This window comes from Brassica rapa, unplaced genomic scaffold, assembly GCF_000309985.2.
Source record: "Brassica rapa cultivar Chiifu-401-42 unplaced genomic scaffold, CAAS_Brap_v3.01 Scaffold0244, whole genome shotgun sequence".
NCBI classification, from domain to species: domain Eukaryota; kingdom Viridiplantae; phylum Streptophyta; class Magnoliopsida; order Brassicales; family Brassicaceae; genus Brassica; species Brassica rapa.
In genome coordinates this window covers 109,014-118,702 of record NW_022610188.1, presented here as the reverse complement: position 1 = coordinate 118,702, position 9,689 = coordinate 109,014, and the positions used below count along the sequence as shown (strand labels likewise).

Genomic DNA, 9,689 nt, shown 5'->3' with positions numbered 1-9,689 from the left:
CTATAGTAATTGTAGAGCTAATACGTGCAACAAACCCTGACTTCTGGAAGGGATGCATTTATTAGATAAAAGGTCGACGCGGGCTCTGCCCGTTGCTCTGATGATTCATGATAACTCGACGGATCGCATGGCCTTAGTGCTGGCAACTCATCATTTAAATTTCTGCCCTATCAACTTTCGATGGTAGGATAGTGGCCTACCATTGTGGTAACGGGTGACAGAGAATTAGGGTTCGATTCTGGAGAGGGAGCCAGAGAAACGGCTACCACATCAGTAGGCGCGCAAATTACCCAATCCTGACACGGGGAGGTAGTGACAATAAATAACAATAACGGGCTCTTTGAGTCTGGTAATTGGAATGAATACAATCTAAATTCCTTAACGAGGATCCATTGGAGGGCAAGTCTGGTGCGATGCATGCGACCGGGCCATGCGGCCAGACATGTGGAGGACGTGCTGTCTCCTTGCATGGAGCCAGGCCATGCATCCAGACAGGTAGAGGGCGTGGTGTCATCATGCATGATACTGAGACATGCAGACAGCCATGTGAAGCACGAGGTGCCGCCGTGCATGCGTCCGAAGCCATGCGAAGCGACACACGGGCTGCCACAGGGCTTGTTCCTGATTGGTTGCTGTTTCCTATAAATAGCCCACAACCCCCTCTCATTTGAACACATTCAGAACACGTCAAACTCATTTCAAAACGTGAAAGAGAAAGCAAAGAAAGGAAGATCGAGTTCCGATAGTTTTCGAGCGATTTAGGCAGTTTTCGAGAACAGTTACTCCGCCGATTTTGAGTCAGCACCTGGAGAAGGTTTTGTTCCAATCAAGGGAGATAAGTTATAGTTGAGATCAGTTCAAAACCAGGCTGGACGTTGGTCTACTTGAGAAGGTCAAGAAAGTGTTCGGATCGCAGAAGTCGGGTTTGGGGTCAAGGCCACGGTCAACCAAAAACTGTGAGTTATAATCAATTGATTGCTGAGTTGTTTTCATTCAGGGTCCCGTTACTTGGAAGTGGTATCATGGCAGGAGGCCAGGTCTAACTGAGTAACGGTTTGACTAGTTAATAATTGAGGTTATGTTGATTAAGTTGATAGCATGCTTGTTATTGCTTGAGAACCGTAGTAGCATGCTAATGGTTAGGTTGATTGGTTAGTTAGTGAATGCGGAATGCTAGATGATATCGCTAAGTTGTGGATAGTTAGGTATTCTGGAATTAGTCTTATGCTAGATTCTGGAATATGATTGATTGTGTTAATTTGCGATTAATACTAGGAACCTTGGGTTATTTTACCGGGTTTAGTATTAATCATATATTGGCCATGTAGCATTTGTGTAACCCACAATGCTAGGCATGTTTGAGGTGGATGGTTGATTTTGTGGTGACTATTACTAGGAACCTTGTGTTATATTACCGGGTTTACTATTAGTCGTATATTGGCCTATAGAATTTGTGTAACCCACAATGCTAGGCATATTGGGGTGAGTTAGTGTTCCTTCAGACCTCGTATCCGGTGGGTTCAAGGAAACCCCTTATTTGCTGGATCGGGAAGACTCAGATAGACGGGGTCATGGCCTATGGCTGAGTGATTACATGACGGTGTAATGTGGCAGTGACCCGATGGACTGTGGGCTGTCGCACGGTGACCCGAAGGACAGTGGGCCGCGGTCGGTTGAAAGTTCCTTCTTCTGGCCTTTGTGGTAGGAAGATAGGATATTGCTGATAGTGAAGGAGGAACATAACGTCACCAGGGCTCGCGTTTGTTAAATATATTAGATCGTGTTTTTGGTTGTTAAACCCTGCTTTAAATCGAGTTTGAGTTTGGTGATGAGCTAGTAATTAGCATTATGCTAGTTATCTTGCTATCGTTTACCGCTGCGTATTTTGAATATTTCTTATTGTTATTGAATTGTGTTATTAGGTGAACTTCTCGCTTTAGATTGTTTGGGGTGGGATAGTGAGGGGTTGTATTTGTTAGTGGGGGATTGTAACTCGCTGAGTAATGCTAGATTACTCACTCCTCACTCGTTGTTGTTTTCAGGTGACCAGTAGTGAGCTCGTTGAAGGCGCAAGAGGCTAGGCTGGCTGGTGTAGATTTGCATCTTTTTGCTTTAAGACGCTTTCAGACTATACGTACGTACTTTCGTTTTCTTGGCATGCCACCACTTGGATAATATTTTGTGTATTGTAAACAAGATATTATATGGTGCACATAAAAAAAAAACAAGATATTATATGAGATAAATAAAGCGAATATTTTGTGCAAATGCCTTGTTGTTCTGATATTAGCTTGTCCGAGCTAATACAATGTCAGATTGGAGTACGGGTTGAGAAGCCTTAGGCTTTGGTCTGACGGGACGTGTTAGTAAGCGGCCTGGCCTAGTTACGAATTGCACTTTTTGTAACTTTGGCTGGATTGCCCGTTAACCCGTCATGTAGCGCTCCCGAACCTCAGTAGACGGTCTGGCCTGTAACATCCCGGATCCTGAATAGGATCATTGGGACGGTCATGGTTCGAGGAAACGCACTAGCCAGTCTTAGGACATCAAGGCAAGCATTCCATGGCCGGATGAGAAGGTTAAGGACGTAAGGAAACTTAGACTTAACCTTATGCAAGTCGAGAGTCAGCTAGACCGAGCAAAACGGTAGCTGGACGGATGGAACGGGTAGCTCGACCAGCTCAACGGAGTTAGGTTAAGCTCACTCCAGCTCGGACACTACAAGGTCAGCTCCACTAGCTGGACTACTAGCTCACTCAGCTGAGGCAGCTGGGGGTCAGCTCATCTCAGCTGGACGGACTGTTCGGGTTTCGGTCCGATTGTCCTGGTCCGGGCCGGTGACGGGCCATGGGGGTCCGGCCATGAGGTCATGGACTGTTGGGACTTGGAACAAGGCCGTGGGCTAAGTCCAGAGGGGTCGGGTAAGGCTTTGGGCCTCTGTCCGACCCAAACCCATGCGGTATTGGCGAAGGGACGCATGCGGCCGAGAGGGTGTAACCCTTGGCCGATTGTGCCCATTCGCTGGCCAGTCATGCCTGTTCGTGGGGCAAGACTTACCCCCTCGTTTTCTATATATATGGGGTCCTCTCTGTCGATGTCATTCATCCAATCCAGAGTAAAATAATCAGAGAAATTGTAGAGAGAGAGAGAAAGAAAGAAAGAGAGAGTTTTCGGCCAAAGCAAGGCCGATTGTGTGGTGGTTAGGTTTCCGGCGATCTGATCGTTTGTGAAGCAAACTCCTATCAAGTATGGGAGACCAAGAGCAGGAGAAGAGCGTGGAGAACCCTTTCCTGGTTCAGAAGGTACGTGGTGGGCTATGGCCGCATCAGTCCGAATGGACGGTCCTTGTGACCGCACCGCGGCTCTGGACGGTTCATTAGACCTGACCGCTTCTCCTCTTCTTGTTTCTATCCGGTCCTTTCTCTTCTTTCTGATTATGCACGAAGGGTTGTGTTGGTTCAGTCCAAGGGACACGTTCCTAGACTTGGTCGGACATAACCAAACCGCTAACCTAGACGCTGGTCGGTTAGACGGTCGGTTCGAAACGCACCATAGACTGGGCGGTTGGGCTAAACGGTTGGGCATGTCCCAAGAGGCACGAGTGGCCAAAGGTCACAAGTTACCAAAGGTTGTTAGTTGCCAAAGGGGGTAAGTAACCAAGGGTTACGGATGCCAAGTGGTTTGAACGCCAAGTGGTACGAGGACCAAGAGGTACCAAAGGCCAAAGGGGTGCATGTTCCAAGCGGTGCCTGTTGAGACAGGTCGTGTCCGTTCCTTACGGATCAGACCATGTCTTGTCCGTTGAGACAAGTACACGGTCCATCCAGGCCGGGGTAAGAGTCACAAGGTCCGATCGGCCATTGGCCTAACCGGATTGGGCGTGAGGCTTACTCGGCCGTTGGATCCAGGCCCAAGGCCGGATCAGGTAAGGAAGTCCACTGGGCCATTGAGCCAGACTTCATCTAGGCTGGTCACACCTAGATTCTATCCGGATGGACGGATTGGTCTTCGGGATGATCCAGACAGTTCGTGTGTTCTGTTTATCTATTCTGGACTGTCTATCTAGTTCTAAGTCAAGGGGTGGTTGGTTGAATGACTTAGGATATGGTAGGCAGGTTCATATCTTCTTATAAGTATACTATCTGAGGTGTATTTATATTATAGGAACCAAGCCAACCATTGTAGGATCGACCAGTCCTATTCTCGGTTATGATTAATGCTTACCTAGTTGTGTTTTCAGGAACTAATGATGGTTCTAGTCAAGCCAAGGAGCCGTGAAGGCTCGGTCAGTGAGAGGCTGTGTAACGTGTGGGTAGATGATGCTAGGGACGAACTTATGATTGTCTATGAAACTGTTAAGAAGTTGTGTATTGGATCTCATGTTTCTAAGTTATACATTTTTACACATTTATATTCTGCTGTGCTATCTGTTTCAATTGTTTTAGAACCTCAGATTCGAACATGACTTAGTAAATGAAAGACTTAAAATGAATCAAACAAGCAAAGAAATTTATCAAGTAGCAAACGGGTTCAGTCTTGTCGAGAGGCCGGATTCGGGCGTTACATGGCCGTCGGTCATGTTCTTGTTTGATTGTTGGCCGGTGGTTCGACCTATGCCTAAAACGGTTCAGGGGTGTTACAGAGGTGGTATCAGAGCATGGTTTCGTCCGTGCGTGACACAAGTGATTTTTAAAGATTTTATCGAGTCAAAGGAGTCGCAAAAAGATGTTTAAGGAACCAGCCGCTTCCCGTAATAGGTTTAATAGGAATAGGACTTACCCTTTTATTTGTGTGCATATGGCTAATCGCGGGACAGGTTATTGATATACCTTGGATTTGACCCGTTTTCGCAAACAACTCTTGGATATAGGTCAAAAAGAAGTGAACAGAGCTTGGTGGCAACCACCATTAAGTTTTGATTCATGGAAGCCTGTCCAATCTTGGTCACTGATCCTACAATGGAAGCAGACTTTGACTCAAAAGAGAAAATTAGAGAGAGAGAAACTAGGAACTAACTTTTACATACAGCTCCAGATACTTGTCTGAAATCCTTGCATCCTATGATCGATACTCCCAAGGTAAAGCATTCACTTTATATTTATGCTAAGAAATGAAATCAGTAGAGGGGATGTCAGACGTGAATTGATGAGTTGTGTTATGTTAGAAATTGTTGCTAAGCTAGGATATTGCATAGTGTGCTTCTGTGATTTGGACCTTTTAAATGTGGTTGCAAAATTGTTGAGGAAAAGATTTCTATGCTTTAAAATCTTAAGTCCCTAATATTTTCAAACCTCTTTCAGAGAGACTGCCTGTATGTTTTGCTTGAGGACAAGCAAAAGGGTAAGTCTGGGGGAGTTGATATACCTTGGATTTTACCATTTTTCATCCATGGTATATAGGTGTTTTACTATATATATATATATATATCTATGTTTTCTACTCTTCTAGGTATGTTTTCAGGTTCAGGTGCATTTCTGAGTAAAGCTATGACTTTGGAGCATTTTGGAGCTTAAAGGACATTTCACCCGAGCTGACCATGTAGAGGTCGACGAAAGGAAGAACAATCGATCGATGCGCATCCAGTGCTATCGATCGACACCAAGAGATGCCTCGACATATGAAGATTAATATCGATCAATGTACACAAGTACCATCGATTAATGTCGAGACATTGGACATGCGACATTTTTGATCCAGCGGACTTAAAGCCCAAGGCTAAGGCAAATTACGAAAATGCCCTGACAAGATTTTAACCTAGTAGATTATATACTGCCTAAGTTTTTTTGACGGCAGAGAGAGATTTTTGTTATAGTTTACTTTGAGAGAGAAGAAAGAGTTTTGGAGAGAAGATCACTTGTGATTAGAACTCCTTGTTTTCAATTCTTTTCATTTATACTATGAATCCCCATTTCTTCATTGTTATGAATTGCTTTGCTATGTCTGAGTAGTTCATTTATTAGATCCAGGGTTCAGATAGGTTTGTGGGATTAGCCCCAAACTATAGATCTGCCTTGTTGTGATATTCATGATAGATTTGTATTCATTGCTTGTTTTAGCCTTGCTAACTAGAACTTGATCATAGGATTGCATACTCAAGCACCCTTGTTATCCAATCCTGACATCTATCTATCATATTAGGACTGCTAGAAAGGGCTAACCGCCAATTTAGTATCTTAATAGAGCATATCATACTCGCGCATAGGCCTGCCTAGAACCCGTCGATCGATGTCCTCAACTGACTATCGGTCGACGTAGGTGATATGTTGTGTTTTTGGCACATTCTAACATTGCTTTCTAATTGGTTTTCAAGTCTTTATCGAGTCTTTCTAGTCCTTTTCGAGTCATTACATGTCTGGAGTAGGCTAAATAGTTGAAGGAAGGTGCATGAAGAAAGATGTAAGAATTGGAGTATTTCCTGCGGAGCAAACATATGGAGCAGTCAGACGGGTGATCCCGTAGGAGCAATCACGCGGAGCAACCAGGCAGACTGCTCCCGAAAATTATGGAAAGTTCTGATTAATTCGGGATTTGCCCTAGCTTTTCTATTTTCTTCTCCCAGCTGCCTAAGGCCTCTAGATATATTCTTTTTTTTTGTTTCTCTTTACTATTCTACACTATTCCAGACAGAAGAAAACCATTGGAGACTTTTGTGCTTTTGGATTGTAAAGGGAGAAGGCTCCATCTCTCTCACCATAGAGAAGATTATCCTGAACCCTCTTTCTATCTCTTTTATTTACATGAAGTATTATTCAGAATTGATTTATGTGTTCTTTCTTGTTATGAGTGAGTAGTCGATCTAGCTAGCCTAGGGTGTTCGGGTGTTAGATCGTGAGCTAAACATAGATAAGTATCCATTGATTGTCTTCATTCATAACTGCTCTTATTGCTTGCATAAACTGGCCAGTTATTGTTAGATCATAGGTTTAACCTATTAATTAACCGTGTAATAGGTTGCTAGATCTGTTATGAATGAACATAGCATCCCTAATCAGCGAAATTAGATATTACGGTGTTTTGTGAACCAATTGGACTTGATCTTAATGTTCATCATCACGCCTTGATCCAAGCGAGAGCTTAGGTATTGAGGCTGAGCGTTGAAAGGTGAAACACCACGACAGTGGGTTGATCTATCTTAAGTGATCCGATATCTAGACTAGTCCATTAATCAAACTTGAATAATTGTTTGGCTCATGATTGTAAGCGCCCGTGAAACCCTAGGTTGGCTTCCCATTAATCTGAAACTTAAAACCAATCAGTTACTTGCTTTTTACGTTACCACAAACTTTAAAACCCCCATATTGTTTTAGCTTGAATCTGATCCCATAAAGATAAAGTGTAGGATTTGGTCTCTGTGGATTCGATCCTAAAGTGCTACATCGACATACCATTCGATTGTGGTAGTGTGCACATTAGGTTAATTGGTGTGCGTATACACGTATTATCAGTAGGCAAAGGTGTATCGGTCGATGTCCCAATAGGACCATCGATCGACACTCTTTCGTTGTCAACATACTAACCGTTGAGACACGAGATAAGCGGTTGAGCTCTAACATATCATGCATGCAACAAATAGGCATCTATAGATATTATAATATCCAACACCTGAATAGTGGCCCTGCATCTAATATCATTTCCAATCAAGTTACATTTACTATTTACTTGGCTTGTTACTATTGCTATTTCATTTTAACATCTACAACTCTTAGAATTAATAAACACTAGATTTAATTGTTCCCTAGCTCCTTGTGGATTCGATCCCTAAGTACTAAATCTGAACCTCTTTTGATGAGAGTAACACTCCTTAGGGTAATTTGAGTGGTATCAAATTTGGCGCCGTTGCCGGGGAGCTTTGATCGCCATTAGATTTAGTTTTATTGATTCTTATTCTTTTCTCTACCCCCTTTCTAACATAATCTTTTTCTTGTCTTTTTAGGTGCATATCCAGCGATTCCAGAAGCAACAAGGAGAAAGACTTGCTGTTCTCAGACGATCCTGCTCACTTGGAACGCACGATTCGTAGAGGTCAACATTCCACATCGCTCGACGCAACAACTTCGTCGTCGATCGATACTCACAACCAACCGTCGACCAACACCAGACCTTCATCGTCGATTATTCCAAATCGTTCGACAACGATCAATATTAAACCGCGTACATCGATCGATACCGTGTCATCAAAAATGGTAAACATTATTATTCTAACACAGGACGAGAACGGAAACCTGTATGACAAGGACGATCATCTGCGTAATGCAACAGGTCAGAAAATAGACGCTCAGGGGACTGTAATCCCTGATGCTGATACTGCAGGAGCTGCTCACCCTGTAAACGAGGACGCTCGATCGAAACCACTGGACGACAACAATCGCCCAGATGAGTACTATTCCAACATATGAGCTATTCGACTTCCGGAGATCCAGAAGCAGAATTTCGAGCTGAAGCCTCAATACTATACTCTCGTGTCGCAGATACCCTACTCTGGGTTACCGCGCGAGCATCCTATGGACCATCTAGAATGGTTCGAGGATTTAATCGCTGTTATTCGGATGGAAGGAGTCCCCGAAGATTACCTGCTATGCAAGCTCTTCAGATACACGCTGAATGGAGAAGCGATGCACTGGCTTAGGCAGCAACCCACAGGATCCTTAATATCCTTGGCCGACATCAAGAATGCTTTCTTACGAAACTTCTTGGATGAGGCGCGCGGTGAAGAACTTCGAAACAAAATTTCCACATTCTCGCAGGAGGCTGGAGAGTCCTTCAAAGATGTGTGGATTAGATTTAGGTTCTTCCAGCGAGACTGTCCACACCACGGATTTAACGAAGTGCAGCTGCTAAGCACTTTCATCAGAGGTCTCGCTTTACAGTATCAAATGGCTCTTGATACGGTGAGTGAAGGAAACTTTACTACTCGGAATCCGTTAGAAGCTGTGAGACTTATCGAAAACCTTGCTAACAGCAGCAGCACCAAAAACACTGACTCTGAACGGAAGAAGTCTGTAGCCTCTATCGGGAAGGAACAGATGGACAAAGTAAGAGCTAAGTTAGATGTGGTGCACGAGCTTCTTAGGAAGCAAGTCTGTTTAGCTGAAGGAGAAGTAGCAGATACGGAAGGAGAAGAAAATGTGAACTACATCGGAGGTACCAGATTCCAGAAATTTGGAAATCAGGGCGGAAATATAAACTTCTTTGGAAATGGTCAAAGAAGTAACCAAAGTTCACAATTTCAAAAACCATTCAACAACAGCAAAAGCCACTCGAACTCCTACTACCAGAATCCACCACCCCAGACTCAGAAAAGCAAGATCGAAGAAATGCTTGATAACGGTAAAATAGACTCCGCCTACAACAATCTGAACACCAAAATCAAGACCTTAGGGACTCAGGTGAGAAAACTTAAAACGCAAGTGATTCAGACTGGCGAGACTATAAAGAGGCAAGAAGCTTTTGCTAGAGAGGTATGAGCTGATAAAGGAAAACACCACGTAAATGCCATCATAGATGATGATTTCTGGCAAGTGGTGAGACATGAAAAGCTTGAGGAAGGAGACTTTGAAATCGAAAGCTCCATGAGTCTCGGCGGATCCCAATGGTGTCGACCGATGTCGATGAACTCGCATCGATCGACAGACCATGACGAAGATCGATGGACGGATTACTCCAGTCATTGATCGACGTCATCCGCTAAA

At 43.9% G+C, this 9,689-nt stretch overlaps 1 non-coding gene across 1 annotated transcript; it reads right to left on the bottom strand.

Moving 5' to 3' along the window:
- Positions 1-8,711: 8,711 nt before the first annotated feature.
- On the bottom strand, positions 8,712-8,818 carry LOC117129910. The gene has a single exon (XR_004453427.1). It is a non-coding gene; the product is annotated as a small nucleolar RNA R71 (small nucleolar RNA).
- Positions 8,819-9,689: the final 871 nt, after the last annotated feature.